We start from the raw sequence: 20,579 nt of genomic DNA on the forward strand, positions 1-20,579 counted from the left end.
CCTCTCATTCTGCAGCAAACTGTACCCACAAATAAAGTTCAACACATATATGTGAGGTAGTACATTTTGATAAGAAGAATAGGGAGGTCGTTTTTTACTTGGAAGGTGCAAATCTAGGTGGAGTAGAGGCAAAAAGGCATCCCAGAGTACAAGTACAACAATCATTAAAAGACGTGCCACAGGTTATCAAGGACATTAAAAAGAAATTCAAGCGCTAAGCTTTATTTCTAGGGTTTTCTAGAATTAGAAAGTATGGATAATATGCTAAACTAATTATGCTAAATATTACGTTGAACCTTGGTTAGACCACAATTAGAGTACTGCATGCAATTTTGGTCACCATATTGTATAAAGATTATATAGGTACTGGAGAGGGTACAGAGGAGATTTACAAGCATGATGTCAGAAGTCCATGTGCACAATATCAGAAAAGGATTGACAGGTTGGGTCTCTTCGGCCTTGAAAAAAGAAGGCTGAGGGGTGACCTAATAAAGGCCTTTAAAATTATGAAAAGTTTTGGTAGAGTGGATACTAAGAGAATATTTCCTCGTATGGGGTACAGCATAACTAGAAGGTCATCAATATAAGATAGTCACCAAGAAATGCCATAGGAAATTCAGAAGAAACTTCTTTACCCAATGAGTAAGAATGTGAAATTTGCTACTACAGGGAGTGGTTGCCTGCCATTCACTAGTGACTGCCACTCACCGGTGACTGCCCGTCATTTTCTACTGTCTGTCTGCCTGCCTGCCTGCCAGGAGAACAGAAAATGGAAAGCAAAGCTGCAGCCACAATGGCAGAAGTAAGACCCGGGGCAGCCCCATGGTTTAGTGATGCCTCCCTACAGGCTCATCTCCAGGCTGCAAGGGCAATGCTGGAGACCCTCTTTCCCAGGGGCAGGAGGAGGTAGAGCAGGAGGTGGCCCACCCACCTGACCAGCAAACCTGAACAGAGATTGCAGAAGAGGTCAGCAGCTGTGGGGCCACTCAAAGAAACTGGATCCGGTGCCTCAAGTGCATCAATGACCTTGTTGGTCTACCAAGGTGAGTACATCATCCCTCATTTCCAATGGGTCTTGCACATGGCAACGTGAGAGTGTACATTTGGTGGAGATGGACTGAGCACCTGGTGACAGTGGGGTTAGGGAGCAGCATACCCTGTCAGAGGCAAGGCTGCATCTAGGTAGCCATCTGTGTTTTCTGACCCCCACCAGGTCCCTCAAGTGAGCCCATATGTGGAAGGCATTTGTGTGTCGCCATCATGGACCACTGGGCTGACACAGCAAAGGTAAAGGCAAATTGCTGCGAATGCTGGAAATCTGAAACAAAAACAAAAAGTGCTGGAAAAACTCAGCAGGTCTCCCAGCATCTGTGGACAGAAGGACAGAGTTAGCATTTCGAGTCCATATGTCTGAGACATATGAACTCAAAATATTAACTCTGTCTTTCTCTACACAGATGTTGTTGGACCTGCTGAGTTTTTCCAGCACTTTTTGTTTTTGTTTCAGATTAGGTGCCGTGCTTGCTTTTGTGAATGAGGCACATTATCTCTAGCTATCCAAACATGGCTGGTGCTATCCTCTACCTTCTGATGGGGACTGTCACTGCTTCTGTCACCTGCTCACATGTGCTGTGCTCCTCAACCTGTTCCAGATTACATGTACCATCACGGTGCCTGCAGCTGTGCTGCTGCATGGTGCACTTGAGTCATATGATGCTGCATTCTCCGAGTGTCCATTGCCCTCTCAGCCATCCATTTGCTCGTCCATCACCTCCTGCTGTTCCTCTGGTGTTAACCTTGTGATGTTAAGAAAACACATGTTAATGTTTGTGACATTGCTGCGCCTCTTCCACTTCACAGCTGCACTATTGTTTCAATTGCCAGAGTCAGAAGATAAGATCAAATCTTATGTATTTGTCACAGAAGTGTTCAATTTCTCAAAAAAGATTCACCGTCTTTCAGTCAAAACCCTATTTTCCCCTTGGCCATTGCAAGCGCTGTTTGGTGTTGTTTGATGACCAGGGCTTCCGCTCCCATTAGAATTGCAATGTCACAACTCCATCCCCTCTTCGCCTCTTTTCCTGGGCATTCTGCACTTTCTTTGCCTTCAAGGTGGATGAGAGTATTCTCATGAATGATAGGGTCAACCTTGACAGCTGAGATAATGTCGCATCAATGAACACTTCTCATACTTTTGCTCTCATGCTGCCATCCTCACACCTTCCATGGATTGCCATGCTCCCAATGCCTCCTTCATATCCTGTGTGTCCCAGGGCACTCAAGCCACATTTTGCTAGGACTTGTAATAACTGGACATTTGTAGTGCACAGGACAGCAGTGCTCAAAAGAGCCTCACTTATATCACTAGCAGATTTGATGCCACTCACCTTTCCAGACCTTGAAGTTCATTGAAGCTTTTGCAGCAGTGAATCCATGTCCTTCTGATGGCACCTCAGCTGAAGACCTCCTGTATCACCTCCAACCAAGCTTCCTTTGCCACTGAGGCTGGCTGCCTCCTCCCACTCTCAAGAAAGAGCATGTGCCTGCTTATCCGCACTGCCTCCAACATAACCTCAGGGGAAGTGTCTGAGAATCATGGCACACCTTGACCTTCTTCCCTCCTTTGGTTTTCAGATTCTGGTTGCTCTGAGATTTCATCTCCACATCACAGTTGCCACACAATTACCCACCTTTTAATCCATCTGCTACGATCCTTCAGAGTGTCCTTTTGGCCTGAAATAAAAACAGCCAACAGAAAACCTTCCATAACAACTCTATCCAACAGCATTTCAAATAATGTAAAATAAACGTAACTTTTCACCCTGTGCATCCTCTTAGCAGTTGTCTTGCTGGTGCCTTTGCCTCACCTAGTACTCATAGATGGTGCTACTCCAGTGGCTGCAGTATGGTTGGTGGAGCCCACAGGTGGCCTTAGAGGATGACCTCGAGCAGTGCTGGGCCTTGTGCCCCTGCCTTCAAATGGCTCCACCTTGCCATGCGTGGCTGCAGTCTGGCCTGGCTGGTAGAAGAGCAACAGTAAGGACATTTTCAGGGTGGCAGTTGTGGGAGTATGAATGCTATCATCTGAGGAAAGAAAGCAGGTTTGTACACCACAGAGCCACTGAAACTCCCAAGGGGCAGCGCTTCAGCATTCTTCAGTAATCTGTCTGAGGATGGATTGCTGGACTGCTGTGAGACCCCGCATGCCCTCCTGAGCACAGGCATCCATAGCCATGATGGCAGCAGTCTGACCCTGCATGGCATCAAGATGGGGTTGCATGATGACAAGCATGGGTCTTATGATCTGTGTTTGACTTTCTCACTGTAGCACTCAGATATCAGGTAGCTTCTGCCTCTGCTGCATTGGAAGTTGAGATATCGACCACCAGATACTGCATCACAGCTGGATCCACAAGTGCTGCCAAGAAGTTCACCACCATTTCCACATTTGAAAGAATGGATTCCAATATTTTCACAAAACCCTGTGCCAAGTTGCAGCTAGACTCCTCCATGCTCCTTGACAGTGACAACAGGCTCTGTGGCAGGCCTGCCAATGTACCAAACATCTCTGCATGATACCCATCAGCCACTGATCAAAGTCCTCTGCAGCAGTACATATCTGCAACATCAGCCTCTGGTGGGTTGACACATGAACTATCCTTTCCCCCTGACTTGGCTGCAGCCATTCATACCCTGTGGCTCAGCACATACTTTGAGGGCCTCCTGGTCCCCTGTAGGAAACAAGATGGAACTCTCTTTTTGATCTCCACCACTAAGGCCTCCAGTGCTGCGTCCAACAACCTGAGAGCCCTCTATTTTAGGCCTGTTGCACCATTTCTTGTCCTGTACCTTCAACCAAAGCCTTCTTGAGACTGTTCAAGTAACTCCTGTAGCATAAGTGCAGTTCTGCTTTAAGAGGGCAGGCTGCCCTTAAGGAGTGCAAGCTAACGGATGAACCCACTGAACCTTCAGCCAGTGAGCAGTGCATTTTACACTGGGCTACATGCTGAAATCATGCACAAGTTTGCATATTGCCTGACTCAACACAAACAGGCACAGTGTAAGCACATACCATGATCCCCATGCCCAATATTGGGCCTAATTCAATCACCCCACACCATTCCCAATGAACCAATGCCATGTGACATTAATACATACAATTCTTAATTGACCTTGTATAACAAATTGCTAGGATTAATATTGGAAATTGAATTTTACTATAATGTTAAATTGAAACCAATTGGTGGTGTATCACTATAACAAGTGTTGCTGACTTACAGCAATTCACTTCTTGTTCTTATTCCAAAGAATTCCAGGATCTTTATTGTTGTTTTGGGGGTTTACATTCATGTTTCCATCTGCTTACAATGAGGATTACTGACTTACTGTGACCAAAAAAAGTCAAAATCTATGCACATTGGACAGGATTCTGGGATTTTGTTTTAAGCCATTGTATTTTTCTTCATTTGAATCTCTGGAAAATAAATTAGACAAGAAGACACTCCAGATAAAAGTGACATCAAAGTGTGTAGAGTTAAAATACTGGTGCCAAAATAACGCCAAATTATTGGGAAAGACATATTGAAGGAAAGAGCATACGATTTGTATTTCAAGGACCAAAGGCCCTGTGTTCAAAATTAAATGTCAAGTATTTATCTGCTTGCTTGCGTAGATCCAATGGAAAAAGTCCTAACAATCTTCAATTAATCAATCTATGTTTAGTTAACAATACAAAACAGCAATTTGCAACATGGATGAGATTAGGAGATGATGCAGGTTTCAAATGCAACAGTGCTGTGTAGTTTATGGATCAACTAGACAGCTGCACATTGATGGAATTAGCTTTTTTAAAATAATCATGGACAGGATCACTAACTTAATTGGCAATCCCATGGCAACCACATGAACAGCAAATACAAATGTGGCACGGCTTGGCCTGAATAGCCAAGTGGTTATGGTACTGGGTTTGTAACCCCAAGATCAAGAGTTCAAATCTCACAATGGCAAACTATGAAACAATGTAACTTCATCTGAAACAGATGGAAACAGGTTTACTCAAAAGAGTATCAAGAGTTCAAATCTCACAATGGCAAACTATGAAACAATGTAACTTCATCTGAAACAGATGGAAACGGGTTTGTACTCGAAAGAGTTACAGTTTGGCTTGGCCTAAATAGCCAAGTGGTTATGGTATTGGGTTTGTAACCCCCAGATCAAGTGTTCAAATCTCACAATGGCAAACTATGGAACAATGTGACTTCATCTGAAACAGATGGAAACAGGTTTGTACTCGAAAGAGTATCAAGAGTTCAAATCTCACAATGGCAAACTATGAAACAATGTAACTTCATCTGAAACAGATGGAAACAGGTTTACTCAAAAAAAAGAGTATCAAGGGGCTTGGCCTAAATAGCCAAGTGGTTATGGTACTGGGTTTGTAACCCCCAGATCAAGAGTTCATTTTCCTAACGATCTCGTGGAGGTAATTGTGGATTCAGTTGGTTTCCTGGTACTGAGGAGAGAAGGTGTGTGGTGTTGGTGTTGCTGCTCCTCAGTGTTTCAACTGTTTCTGCTGCTGCCTTTGGGGTTGTTGCTTCTGCTGTGTGCTGCTGCTGCTTCTGTTGCTGCTCCTCCAGTGCTGCTGCTGCTGCCTTGCCCCTGTGCTGCTAAAGGAGAGAGAGGGAGAGAAGAGAACAGTTGCTACTGTTGCTACAGGACAGGAAGGCCAGGAGGCCAGGACTGAGTTGGAAAACAACATCCTAGGTGGGTGTCTGAACTGTGTATTTTTGTTTAAGGTGGGGGCAATTAAGGACTGTGTTTTTGTAGGGGGAGGCAAGAAGACTGCCAGAGGAGTTGGGGAAGGAAGAGCGGGAGGGTGTGTGTGTGTGCTGAAACCATCTTTCTGCCACCCCTCCCCCCAACCCAGCCCTTTTCCCAGTAAGGCCAGCAATAGCTGGTGAAGACATCGCCTCCCCCTGCCTGAAGAACATCAGGCCCCCACCCACCGTCCATCCACCATCGAGGACACCCACCAGGACATTTACCTCTTTCCCTCCTGTGCCTCCCTGTCTTTTACTCCTCTCCCTCCTCTCCTCTCCTGCCTAAAAGAGGGGAGGTTGTTTCTACCTCTCTCCCCCACCCCCTTTCCTCCCTATATTTCTAAAAAAAAATAAAAAGAAAAAAACAAAATGGCCAATCCTTCCCGGGGTGGGCGTGGCTCTGGCCCTAAGGCCAATTCACCATCACCTGTGGCCGGGCCCTCGAGGGCTAATGTGGAGGCGGTTTTGTCACCGGTGGCAGGGCCTCAAAAAAAGAAAACTTATGCGGGGGTGGTTGCTTCTGCGGCTCCAGCTGCTCCCGCTGCCCTGTCACCTTTCCGCCTCCTGACCAGGGCCCTTGGGGTAAAGAGCTATGCTCACCCTGAAATGACAATAGAGGCCTGCGTAAAGGCTATGGCTGGGGTCGTCGGCCCCTCAGCCATTGTCGCGGCCTCTAAAATGTATGGGAAGGCCATATTCTTCTTGAGGTCCGAGCGGGCGGTGCACCTCGCCCTGCAAAAAGGACTCACTGTGGGCGGGACTTTTCTGGCGGTGGACCCCCTTGAGGCCACCGCCCAGAGAATTATTATTTCGAACATCCCGCCTTTTCTATCCAGTGAGCTCCTCCTCCCCCACCTTAATAAGTTGGGGGAGGTCAGGTCGGGGGTTGCACCAATCCCGCTCGGCCTCAAAGACTCGGCCCTCCGCCATGTGTACTCCTTCCGGCGCCAGGTATTTGTCCGCTTGGCCCAGGAGGAGTGCCTGGAGGGGGCCTTCGTTATCAATTTTGAGGGGACCGCCTATCGGGTCTTCTGGACCGTGGAGGGCGTGCGGTGCCATGCTTGTAAGGAGGCGGGGCACGTGAGGAAGAACTGCCCCGCCTCCAAGGCTACGAGCCCCACCCAAGTGGCCACGGCTGGCACCGCCCCTCCTCCCCCCGCCACCACTCCATCTCCCTCCCCGCAAGGGGAAGCGACGCCGGCGGCCACTGCCATCTCGGCTGCCGGTGAGGCGGGGGGAGAGCCCCCACGCCGTAAGAAGGCGCAGAGGAAGACCCGCAACCTGGAGGCGGCCCCTGAAACGCCCCAAAACCCCCAAACACCTGCAAGCACCGGCTCGGGGGAAAAGACAACATCCGGCCCCGGCGTCGTGTCCGCGTGTGCTCCCGGGCCCGTGGGTGCTAAGGCGCCGAGTGCTGGGCCCGGCGTCGTCCCTGCGCGTGCTCCCGGGGCCGGCGGGGAAGGGATGCGGGACCCCGAGCCGGGGTATCTAACACCCAAAACCCAGAGGGTGGAGTGTCCGGGAGGGCTGGACAAGGAGGAGGGGGCCTCGGAAATGGAGGTTTCCCTAGCCCCCAGCCTGACCCGGAAGAGACGTCACGCTTCGGAGGAGGAGGTGGGTGATGCCCAAACTGAAGAAGTTGGGTGTGTCCCTTCCCCCGATGAAGAGGTGGTGGCGTCTCCACCAAGTAAAATCTCGCCCTGTCCTCTGGGGGAACTCAAAACCCCTGCACCGACTCCCACCACTATTACCCCTGTCAACCTGCTGCAGTCCCCTGAACAGGGCCCCTCGGGGGTCACTGAAGGCACCTCCCTTGAGGTGGTGCCCGACTCAGAGACCCTCGATACCCCCGAGGTACCTTCTGGCTCGTCGGGGGACTGTAGCTTTCAAAATTTAAAAAATGTTAACGGGTCATTGGGTGGCGGCGAAAAGGAGGGCCTTCCCGCTCCCTCCCAACCCTTAGCACCGGGCGTCCTAGTTTTAGGTCAGGAGCTTGTCCTGAGCTCCCCGGACGACCCGGTGCCGGGAGGAGAGCGGGCATCAGAACTGCCGCTGCCCTCTGACCCAAAACGTTTAGAGGAGACCAGAGAGGACCCCTCTGGCCTTGATCCTGGGGGTGGGATCGAGGTACAGGTGGGGCCAGCTGGCAGCTCCGAATCAGCCCCCGTACTCAATGCGGGGGAGGGGTCGGAAGCTGGAGGCGACGACCTGGAGGAGGACGGGGTGTCCGTGGTGAGCGCTGGGGATTACGCTGAGTCGCTCTCGAGCGAGGCGGTGGATCCCCTGGTGCCCTCCACTGACTCCCCCCTCATCCCCCCAAGGGAACTCCGGGACTTTTTGGCGAGTCATCGCGGTCGCCGAGACAGGGTTCAGTTGGCCTTGGACCGGTGGCATTCTTTTCCGCTGGTGTTCTGGTCCACTCGCGAGGCTCTCAAGTCTCCTGAGTTGGATAGGAACGCGCGGCGGAGGGTCCAAACGTTTCTCGCTGGGCTCCTGAAGGAGAGGAAGGACTAAAAAGTCCTCTTCTTCTTTTTAATGACTTAAGGTGAAGGTTTGATGTACCTTTGACAATGAAGACGACTATAGCCAGCCTCAACATCCGCGGCAGCAGGGGCGCACAGCGCAGGTTCCAGAACTTCTCGGTCCTCAGGGACGGGAAGTACGCGTTGTGCTTCCTGCAAGAAACCCATACCGTTCCGGGAGACGAAGCCACGTGGCTCCTGGAGTGGCGAGGGGGGGTCTACATGAGTCACCTAGCCTCCAATTCTGGCGGGGTGGCTATCTTGTTGGCCCCGCATTTTCAGCCGGAGATCTTGGGGGTCAAGGAGCCAGTGCCAGGCCGGTTGCTGCACCTGACTGTGCGTCTGGGGGGGGCGGTGCTTCACTTTGTGAATGTGTACGCTCCCCTGGGCACGCAGCAGCAAGCGAGCTTCTTTGAAGAAGTGTCCACTCATCTCGGCTCCATCGACGCTGGCGAGTGCATCGTCCTCGGGGGGGATTTCAATTGCACCCTTGGGGTCCGGGACCGTCACGGTACCCCGCACTGCACGCGAGGTGTGAGTAAGTTGCGGGACCTGGTCAGGTCCTTCGACTTAGTGGACGTCTGGCGAAATCTCCATCCTGACTCCAGCGTGTTCACCTTTGTGTCACCTGGAGTCGGAGCGTCCAGACTCGACCGCCTTTACGTTTCGAAGGCGTACGTGTCCTGCGTTCCGGCTGCTTCTATACAGCAGGTTCCGTGCACGGACCACCGTCTGGTGTGGGCGGAGCTCACTTCGTTCTGCGCTCGGACGGGGTCCGCGTACTGGCATTTTAATAACCTGTTGTTGGAAGACCAGCGTTTCCTGGACTCGTTCCGTCGCTTCTGGGCCGGCTGGAGAAGGAAGCGGGGAGGCTTCCCCTCCTTGAGGCTATGGTGGGACGTGGGCAAGACTCACGTCCGAGTTTTCTGTCAAGAGTACGCGAAGGGGTCGACAAAGAGACGCAAATCCAGGGTCGAGGAGTTGGAGAAGGAGGTGCTCGACCTGGAGGCACGTCTCCGTCAGCCCGACGCGGACCCGGCCCTGCGGTCGGTGTACGATGAGAGAAGGGCGCGCTGCGGGACCTGCAACTGGTCGGGTCTCGGGGCGCGTTCGTGAGGTCGCGGATCTGTTTCCTTAAGGAGATGGACCGTGGCTCTCCCTTCTTCTACTCACTGGAAAAAAGGCACGGGGTCCGTAAGCAGCTCTTTACGCTGCTGGCCGACGACGGATCACTTGTCTCGGATCCGGAGGGCATCAGGGCCATTGCCCGAGATTACTACACTGCCCTTTTCTCTCCGGATCCGTCCAGTGAGGAAGCTTGCAGAGTTTTGTGGGAGGACCTGCCGCAGGTCGGCCCGGAGTGCGCCGGAAAGCTCGACTCCCCTATAAGTCTGGGGGAGCTGACCGGCGCACTCGACGGTCTTTCTAGGGGCAAAACCCCGGGACTAGACGGGCTGACCGTGGAGTTCTTCAGGGCGTTCTGGGACGTCTTGGGGAGCGACTTCGCGGGGGTCCTGGGGGAGAGCATTGCTACCGGGGAGATGCCCCTTTCGTGGCGCAGGGCCGTGATTGCCCTGCTACCGAAGAAGGGGGATCTCCGCCTTCTTCAAAACTGGCGCCCGGTCTCCCTCCTCAGCACGGACTACAAAATCTTCGCCCGAGCCATGTCTTCTCGGCTCGGCACCGTGCTGGACCACATGATCCACCCTGACCAGTCCTACACCGTCCCGGACCGAACCATTTATGATAACATTCATCTGGTCCGGGACATCATCCACCATTCCCAGAGGGCTGGTCTGTCGAGCGCCTTCCTGTCTCTCGATCAGGAGAAGGCGTTCGACAGGGTGGATCACGAATACTTACTCGGAACTCTGCGAGCTTTCGGGTTCGGGACGCATTTTGTCGCCCGGATCCGACTTCTGTACACTGCCGCGGAGTGTCTAGTGAAGGTTAACGGGTCCCTGACGGCGCCCCTTCGCTTTGGGAGAGGGGTACGTCAGGGCTGCCCCCTGTCTGGCCAGTTGTATTCTATTTGCGTGGAGCCTTTCCTGCGCCTCTTGCGGAGGAGGTTGTCGGGATTGGTTCTGCGCGGGCCGGGCATCGGGGTGGTCCTTTCGGCTTACGCCGATGACGTGCTCCTTATGTTTAGTGACCCGGCTGACCTGCGGAGGATGCGCGAGTGCCAGGAGGTCTACTCTGCCGCTTCTTCTGCCAGGATCAACTGGGGTAAGTGTTCTGGACTCCTGGTCGGTCAGTGGCAGATGGATCCCCTACCCGAGGAGCTCAGGCCTTTCACCTGGAGCAGGACCAGCCTCCTCTACCTGGGTGTCCATCTCTGCCCCGCTGAGGAATCCTGGCCGGCAAACTGGCAGGAACTGGAGACGAAAGTCACCGCTCGCCTGCGGCGCTGGACAGGACTGCTCCGAGTGCTATCTTACCGGGGTCGAGTTCTGGTCATAAACCAGCTGATCGCCGCCATGTTGTGGTATCGGCTGGTCACTTTGACCCCTCCCCCGGACTTTGTCACAAGAATCCAGAGATTGTTAGTCGACTTCTTCTGGGACAAAAGATTGCACTGGGTCGCTGCCGAGGTTCTGAGTCTCCCGCTTAGGGAGGGTGGTCAGGCGCTAGTGTGCCTACGCACACAGGTGGCGACTTTCCGCCTTCAGACCCTGCAGCGATACCTCTACGTCGAGCCTCCTCCTAGATGGTGTGCCCTGATGACGTATTTCTTCCGTCAGGTGCACGGCCTGAATTATGACGTGCAGCTCCTGTTTATAGAACAGCTGGGCCTCGGTGGCTCCTTGCAGGCGTTGCCCGTCTTTTACCAGGACCTGATCAAAGTCTGGAAAGTGGTCGCCTCGCGACGCAGCTCTCCCCCGTCAGGAGTAGCGGCTATCGTCAGAGAGCCGCTGCTCAGGAATCCGCCCCTCCGTCCTTTTCAGTGGTTGGCGGAGAGGAGGGCTGTGGCCGCAGGGGTGACCAGGATCGGGGACGTGCTGGGTGGCGGAGGACTGGGCTGGATGCTCCCGCAGGAGTTGGCGCGACGCGCGTCTGTGAGTGTCCAGGTCGCAGCCGATGCCATCCAAGACCTGAGAACGGTCGTGCTCGGACCCGACGTTATTTTGGGTCTTGAGGTGGCCCAGGTGCGCGGTGGTCTTCCGTCTGAGCGTTCCCCTGTTCGGACGGAATTCCACATTGGCCCCAAGCCCCGAACCCTCCCTCGGGTGCTGGTGCCCCGCAATATGAGCCGCCTCGGGGACATGCCCTCTGTGCCTTTTGGCACAGCAAAGAGGGGCTTTTTGTATGGACTGCTGCTGCACACCTTCCATTTTCTCGCCCTTGTCCGTCGACCGGACACGCCCTGGCGTGCCTTGTTGCCGTCTGGCGGCGGAGGCCCTCGATGGGAGGCCCTCTACGGAGGTGTCCTCCCCCTTTCTATCGGGGACCTGGGTTGGAGGGTGTTGCATGCAGCAGTCCCTTATAATAAGAGGATGCATAGGTTCACGGACTCTCAGGACACGTGCCCTTTTTGCGGTCTTGTGGAGTCCGTGGACCATGTATACATAGGGTGTTGTAGGCTGCACTCCCTTTTTAGTTATTTGAAAAACCTTTTATTGATGTTTTGTTTGCACTTCAGCCCCACGCTCCTGATCTATGGGCACCCGGTGCGGAAGGGGGTCGGGAAGGAGGAGGACCTCCTCGTGAACCTGCTCCTGGGCCTGGCCAAGTTGGCCATTAACAGGTCCAGGCAGCGGGCGATCGACGGGGGAGTCCCGCCCGATTGTTTGTCCCTCTTCCGCGGCTACGTTCGCTGCCGGATGTCCCTGGAGAAGGAGCACGCGGTGTCTGCTGGCACTCTCGAGGCCTTCCGTGCTCGGTGGGCACCGCGGGGACTGGGGTGTTTTGTTGACCCCTTTAATCACATTTTGATTTAAAGTTTGTAAGTTTCCTTTAAACTTTGTTCTTGGTTTTACAGCTGACCTGAATTAGGGGCTGTGCCTGATTTATCCCAATTTTGTTGATTTGGTTTTCATTTAAAAGATTATCAAGAGTTCATTTTCCTAACGATCTCGTGGAGGTAATTGTGGATTCAGTTGGTTTCCTGGTACTGAGGAGAGAAGGTGTGTGGTGTTGGTGTTGCTGCTCCTCAGTGTTTCAACTGTTTCTGCTGCTGCCTTTGGGGTTGTTGCTTCTGCTGTGTGCTGCTGCTCCTGCACTTGAGGGTGTTTGCTGCTGCTGCTGGACCTGCACTTGAGGGTGTTTGCTGCTGCTGCTGGACCTGCACTTGAGGGTGTTTGCTGCTGCTGCTGGACCTGCCCGTGTGGAGCAAAAGGAGAGAGAGGGAGAGAAGAGGAACAGCTTCTGTTGCTACAGGACAGGAAGGCCAGGAGGCCAGGACTGTGTCTAAAAACAACATCCTAGGTGGGTGTCCAACATTATTGTTTGTGTAAGGTGGGGGCAATAAAGGACTGTGTTTTGTAGGGGGAGGAAAGAAGACTGCAGGAAGGTTTGGGGAAGGAAGAGAGGGGGGTGTGTGGTTAAAACCACCATTCTGCTACCCCCCCCGCCCCACCCAGCCCTTTCCCAGTAAGGCCAGCGGTGGCTGGTGAAGACATCGCCTCCCCCTGCAAGAAGATCATCACACCCCACCTAACATCCACCTTTCACTGGAGACACCCACCTGGACTCTTCCCTTTTCCCTCCTGTGCCTCCCTGTCCTTCACTCCTCTCCCTCCTCTCCTCTCCTGTACAAAAGGGGGAGGTTATTACTACCTCCCTCCCTAGGGAGGAACATTGTATATTTAATAAAAAAAAAATATATATATAAAAAAATATATATAGTTTAAAAAAAAAAAATGGCCAATCCTTCCCAGGGTGGGCGTGGCTCTGGCCTTAAAGCCAGTTCAACATCTCCTGTGGCCGGGCCCTCGAGGGCTAATGTGGAGGCGGCTTTGTCACCGGTGGCAGGGCCTACAAAAAAGACTTATGCGGGGGTGGTTGCTTCTGCAGCTCCTGCTGCTCCCGCTGCCCTGTCGCCATTCCGTCTCCTCACCAGGGCCCTCGGGGTAAAATGCTACGCTCACCCTGAGATGACTATTGAGGCCTGCGTTAAGGCTATGGCTGGGGTTGTCGGCCCCTCAGCCATTGTCGCGGCCTCAAAGATGTATGGGAGGGCCATCTTTTTCTTGAGGTCCGAGCGGGCGGTGCAACTCGCCCTGCAGAAGGGGCTCACTGTGGGCGGGACTTTTCTGGCGGTGGATCCCCTTGAGGCCACCGCCCAGAAGATTGTTGTTTCAAATGTCCCGCCCTTTATACCATGTGGGCTCCTCCTCCCCCACCTTAATAAGCTGGGGGAGGTCAGGTCGGGGGTTGCACCAGTCCCGCTCGGCCTCAAAGACTCGGCCCTCCGCCACGTGTACTCCTTCCGGCGCCAAGTTTTCGTCCGCTTGGCCCGGGAGGAGTGCCTGGAGGGAGCCTTCTCAGTTAATTTTGAGGGGACCGCCTATCGGGTCTTCTGGACCGCGGAGGGTGTGCGGTGCCATGCCTGTAAGGAGGTGGGGCACGTAAGAAAGAACTGCCCCGCCTCCAAGGCCACGAGCCCCACCCAAGCGGCCGCGGCTGGCACCGCCCCTCCTCCCCCCGCCACCACTCCATCTCCCTCCCCGCAAGGGGAAGCGACCCCGGCAGCAGCTGCCATCTCGGCTGCCGGTGAGGCGGGGGGAGAGCCCCCGCGCCGTAAGAAGGCGCGGAGGAAGACCCGAAATTTGGAGGCGGCCCCTGAAACGCCCCAAACCCCCCAAACACATGGAAAAACCGGCTCGGGGGAAAAAACATCATCCGGCCCCGGCGTCATGTCCGCGTGTGCTCCCGGGTCCGTGGGCGCTAAGGCGCCAAGTGCTGGGCCCGGCGTCGTCCCTGCGCGTGCTCCCGGGGCCGGCGGGGAAAAGACGCGGGACCCCGAGCCGGGGAAACAAACATCAAAAACCCAGAGGGTGGAGTGTCCGGAAGGGCTGGACAAGGAGGAGGGGGCCTCGGAAATGGAGGTCTCCCTAGCCCCCAGCCTGACCCGGAAGAGACGTCACGCTTCGGAGGAGGAAGTGGGCGACGCCCAAACTGAAGAAGTTGGGCGTGTCCCTTCCCCTGATGAAGAGGTGGTGGCGTCTCCACCCAGTAAAACCTTGCCCTGCCCTCTGGGGGAACCCGAAACTCCTACCCCTACCACTGTTCCCCCTACCAGTCTGCTGCAGTCCCCTGAACAGGACCCCTCGGGGGTCACTGAGGGCACCTCCCTTGAGGTGGTGTCCATCTCCAGTGCACTTAACACCCCTGAGGTACCTTCTGGCTCGTCGGGGGACTGCAACTTTGAAAATTTAAAAAATATAAATGCGTCATTGGGTGGCGGCGAAAAGGAGGGCCTTCCCGCTCCCTCCCAAACCTTGACACCGGGCGTCCTATGTTTAGGTCAGGAGCTTGTCCTGAGCTCCCCGGACGACCCGGTGCCGGGAGGAGAGCGGGCATCAGAACTGCCGCTGCCCTCTGGCCCAAAAAGTTTAGAGGAGACCAGAGAGGACTCCTCTGGCCTTGATCCTGGGGGTGGGATCGAGGCACAGATAGAGCCAGCTGGCAGCTCCGACTCAGCCCCTATACTCAATGTGGGGGAGGGGTCGGAAGCTGGAGGCGACGACCCGGAGGAGGACGAGGTGTCGGTGGTGAGCGTTGGGGATTACGCGGAGTCGCTCTCAAGCGAGGCGGTGGATCCCCTGGTGCCCTCTACTGACTCCCCCCTCATCCCCCCAAGGGAACTCCGGGACTTTTTGTCGGGGCACCGCGGTCGCCGAGACAGGGTTCAGTTGGCCTTGGACCGGTGGCATTCGTTTCCGCTGGTGTTCTGGTCCACTCGCGAGGCTCTCAAGTCTCCTGAGTTGGATAGGAACGCGCGGCGGAGGGTCCAAACGTTTCTCGCTGGGCTCCTGAAGGAGAGGAAGGACTAAAAAGTCCTCTTCTTCTTTTTAAATGACTTAAGGTGAAGGTTTGATGTACCTTTGACAATGAAGACCACTATAGCCAGCCTCAACATCCGCGGCAGCAGGGGCGCACAGCGCAGGTTCCAGAACTTCTCGGTCCTCAGGGACGGGAAGTATGCGTTGTGCTTCCTGCAAGAAACCCATACCGTTCCGGGAGACGAAGCCACGTGGCTCCTGGAATGGCGAGGGGGGGTCTACATGAGTCACCTAGCCTCCAATTCTGGCGGGGTGGCTATCTTGTTGGCCCCGCATTTTCAGCCGGAGATCTTGGGGGTCAAGGAGCCGGTGCCAGGCCGGTTGCTGCACCTGACTGTGCGTCTGGGGGGGGCGGTGCTTCACTTTGTGAATGTGTACGCTCCCCTGGGCACGCAGCAGCAAGCGAGCTTCTTTGAAGAAGTGTCCACTCATCTTGGCTCCATCGACGCTGGCGAGTGCATCGTCCTCGGGGGGGATTTCAATTGCACCCTCGGGGTCCGGGACCGTCACGGTACCCCGCACTGCACGCGAGGTGTGAGTAAGTTGCGGGACCTGGTCAGGTCCTTCGACTTAGTGGACGTCTGGCGAAATCTCCATCCTGACTCCAGCGTGTTCACCTTTGTGTCACCTGGAGTCGGAGCGTCCAGACTCGACCGCCTTTACGTTTCGAAGGCGTACGTGTCCTGCGTTCCGGCTGCTTCTATACAGCAGGTTCCGTGCACGGACCACCGTCTGGTGTGGGCGGAGCTCACTTCGTTCTGCGCTCGGACGGGGTCCGCGTACTGGCATTTTAATAACCTGTTGTTGGAAGACCAGCGGTTCCTGGACTCGTTCCGTCGCTTCTGGGCCGGCTGGAGAAGGAAGCGGGGAGGCTTCCCCTCCTTGAGGCTATGGTGGGACGTGGGCAAGACTCACGTCCGCGTTTTCTGTCAAGAGTACGCGAAGGGGTCGACAAAGAGACGCAAATCCAGGGTCGAGGAGTTGGAGAAGGAGGTGCTCGACCTGGAGGCACGTCTCCGTCAGCCCGACGCGGACCCGGCCCTGCGGTCGGTGTACGATGAGAGGAAGGGCGCGCTGCGGGACCTGCAACTGGTCGGGTCTCGAGGCGCGTTCGTGAGGTCGCGGATCTGTTTCCTTAAGGAGATGGACCGTGGCTCTCCCTTCTTCTACTCACTGGAAAAAAGGCACGGGGTCCGTAAGCAGCTCTTTACGCTGCTGGCCGACGACGGATCCCTTGTCTCGGATCCGGAGGGCATCAGGGCCATTGCCCGAGATTACTACACTGCCCTGTTCTCTCCAGATCCGTCCAGTGAGGAAGCTTGCAGAGTTTTGTGGGAGGACCTGCCGCAGGTCGGCCCGGAGTGCGCCGGAAAGCTCGACTCCCCTATAAGTCTGGGGGAGCTGACCGGCGCACTCGACGGTCTTTCTAGGGGCAAAACCCCGGGACTAGACGGGCTGACCGTGGAGTTCTTCAGGGCGTTCTGGGACGTCTTGGGGAGCGACTTCGCGGGGGTCCTGGGGGAGAGCATTGCTACCGGGGAGATGCCCCTTTCGTGGCGCAGGGCCGTGATTGCCCTGCTGCCGAAGAAGGGGGATCTCCGCCTTCTTAAAAACTGGCGCCCGGTCTCCCTCCTCAGCACGGACTACAAAATCTTCGCCCGAGCCATGTCTTCTCGGCTCGGCACCGTGCTGGACCACATGATCCACCCTGACCAGTCCTACACCGTCCCGGACCGAACCATTTATGATAACATCCATCTGGTCCGGGACATCATCCACCATTCCCAGAGGGCTGGTCTGTCGAGCGCCTTCCTGTCTCTCGATCAGGAGAAGGCGTTCGACAGGGTGGATCACGAATACTTACTCGGAACTCTGCGAGCTTTCGGGTTCGGGACGCATTTTGTCGCCCGGATCCGACTTCTGTACACCGCCGCGGAGTGTCTAGTGAAGGTTAACGGGTCCCTGACGGCGCCCCTTCGCTTTGGGAGAGGGGTACGTCAGGGCTGCCCCCTGTCTGGCCAGTTGTATTCTATTTGCGTGGAGCCTTTCCTGCGCCTCTTGCGGAGGAGGTTGTCGGGATTGGTTCTGCGCGGGCCGGGCATCGGGGTGGTCCTTTCGGCTTACGCCGATGACGTGCTCCTTATGTTTAGTGACCCGGCTGACCTGCGGAGGATGCGCGAGTGCCAGGAGGTCTACTCTGCCGCTTCTTCTGCCAGGATCAACTGGGGTAAGTGTTCTGGACTCCTGGTCGGTCAGTGGCAGATGGATCCCCTACCCGAGGAGCTCAGGCCTTTCACCTGGAGCAGGACCAGCCTCCTCTACCTGGGGGTCCATCTCTGCCCCGCTGAGGAATCCTGGCCGGCAAACTGGCAGGAACTGGAGACGAAAGTCACCGCTCGCCTGCGACGCTGGACAGGACTGCTCCGAGTGCTATCTTACCGGGGTCGAGTTCTGGTCATAAACCAGCTGATCGCCGCCATGTTGTGGTATCGGCTGGTCACTTTGACCCCTCCCCCGGACTTTGTCACAAGAATCCAGAGATTGTTAGTCGACTTCTTCTGGGACAAAAGATTGCACTGGGTCGCTGCCGAGGTTCTGAGTCTCCCGCTTAGGGAGGGTGGTCAGGCGCTAGTGTGCCTACGCACACAGGTGGCGACTTTCCGCCTTCAGACCCTGCAGCGATACCTCTACGTCGAGCCTCCTCCTAGATGGTGTGCCCTGATGACGTATTTCCTCCGTCAGGTGCACGGCCTGAATTATGACGTGCAGCTCCTGTTTATAGAACAGCTGGGCCTCGGTGGCTCCTTGCAGGCGTTGCCCGTCTTTTACCAGGACCTGATCAAAGTCTGGAAAGTGGTCGCCTCGCAACGCAGCTCTCCCCCGTCAGGAGTAGCGGCTATCGTCAGAGAGCCGCTGCTCAGGAATCCGCCCCTCCGTCCTTTTCAGTGGTTGGCGGAGAGGAGGGCTGTGGCCGCAGGGGTGACCAGAATCGGGGACGTGCTGGGTGGCGGAGGACTGGGCTGGATGCTCCCGCAGGAGTTGGCGCGACGCGCGTCTGTGAGTGTCCAGGTCGCAGCCGATGCCATCCAAGACCTGAGAACGGTCGTGCTCGGACCCGACGTTATTTTGGGTCTTGAGGCGGCCCAGGTGCGCGGTGGTCTTCCGTCTGAGCGTTCCCCTGTTCGGACGGAATTCCACATTGGCCCCAAGCCCCGAACCCTCCCTCGGGTGCTGGTGCCCCGCAATATGAGCCGCCTCGGGGACATGCCCTCTGTGCCTTTTGGCACGGCAAAGAGGAGCTTTTTGTACGGACTGCTGCTGCACACCTTCCATTTTCTCGCCCTTGTCCGTCGACCGGACACGCCCTGGCGTGCCTTGTTGCCGTCCGGCGGCGGAAGCCCCCGATGGGAGGCCCTCTACGGAGGTGTCCTCCCCCTTTCTATCGGAGACCTGGGTTGGAGGGTGTTGCATGCAGCAGTCCCTTATAATAAGAGGATGCATTGGTTCGCGGACTCTCAGGACACGTGCCCTTTTTGCGGTCTTGTGGAGTCCGTGGACCATGTATACATAGGGTGTTGTAGGCTGCACTCCCTTTTTAGTTATTTGAAAAACCTTTTATTGATGTTTTGTTTGCACTTCAGCCCCACGCTCCTGATCTATGGGCACCCGGTGCGGAAGGGGGTCGGGAAGGAGGAGGACCTCCTCGTGAACCTGCTCCTGGGCCTGGCCAAGTTGGCCATTAACAGGTCCAGGCAGCGGGCGATCGACGGGGGAGTCCCGCCCGATTGTTTGTCCCTCTTCCGCGGCTACGTTCGCTGCCGGATGTCCCTGGAGAAGGAGCACGCGGTGTCTGCTGGCACTCTCGAGGCCTTCCGTGCTCAGTGGGCACCGCGGGGACTGGGGTGTTTTGTTGACCCCTTTAATCACATTTTGATTTAAAGTTTGTAAGTTTCCTTTAAAACTTTGTTCTTGGTTTTACAGCTGACCTGAATTAGGGGCTGTGCCTGATTTATCCCAATTTTGTTGATTTGGTTTTCATTTTTTTAAAAGATTATCAAGAGTTCATTTTCCTAACGATCTCGTGGAGGTAATTGTGGATTCAGTTGGTTTCCTGGTACTGAGGAGAGAAGCTGTGTGGTGTTGGTGTTGCTGCTCCTCAGTGTTTCAACTGTTTCTGCTGCTGCCTTTGGGGTTGTTGCTTCTGCTGTGTGCTGCTGCTCCTGCACTTGAGGGTGTTTGCTGCTGCTGCTGGACCTGCACTTGAGGGTGTTTGCTGCTGCTGCTGGACCTGCACTTGAAGGTGTTTGCTGCTGCTGCTGGACCTGCCCGTGTGGAGCAAAAGGAGAGAGAGGGAGAGAAGAGGAACAGCTTCTGTTGCTACAGGACAGGAAGGCCAGGAGGCCAGGACTGTGTCTAAAAACAACATCCTAGGTGGGTGTCCAACATTATTGTTTGTGTAAGGTGGGGGCAATAAAGGACTGTGTTTTGTAGGGGGAGGAAAGAAGACTGCAGGAAGGTTTGGGGAAGGAAGAGAGGGGGGTGTGTGGTTAAAACCACCATTCTGCTACCCCCCCCGCCCCACCCAGCCCTTTCCCAGTAAGGCCAGCGGTGGCTGGTGAAGACATCGCCTCCCCCTGCAAGAAGATCATCACACCCCACCTAACATCCACCTTTCACTGGAGACACCCACCTGGACTCTTCCCTTTTCCCTCCTGTGCCTCCCTGTCCTTCACTCCTCTCCCTCCTCTCCTCTCCTGTACAAAAGGGGGAGGTTATTACTACCTCCCTCCCTAGGGAGGAACATTGTATATTTAATAAAAAAAAAATATATATATTAAAAAATATATATAGTTTAAAAAAAAAAAATGGCCAATCCTTCCCAGGGTGGGCGTGGCTCTGGCCTTAAAGCCAGTTCAACATCTCCTGTGGCCGGGCCCTCGAGGGCTAATGTGGAGGCGGCTTTGTCACCGGTGGCAGGGCCTACAAAAAAGACTTATGCGGGGGTGGTTGCTTCTGCAGCTCCTGCTGCTCCCGCTGCCCTGTCGCCATTCCGTCTCCTCACCAGGGCCCTCGGGGTAAAATGCTACGCTCACCCTGAGATGACTATTGAGGCCTGCGTTAAGGCTATGGCTGGGGTTGTCGGCCCCTCAGCCATTGTCGCGGCCTCAAAGATGTATGGGAGGGCCATCTTTTTCTTGAGGTCCGAGCGGGCGGTGCAACTCGCCCTGCAGAAG

This window comes from Carcharodon carcharias, chromosome 11 (assembly GCF_017639515.1).
Source record: "Carcharodon carcharias isolate sCarCar2 chromosome 11, sCarCar2.pri, whole genome shotgun sequence".
NCBI classification, from domain to species: domain Eukaryota; kingdom Metazoa; phylum Chordata; class Chondrichthyes; order Lamniformes; family Lamnidae; genus Carcharodon; species Carcharodon carcharias.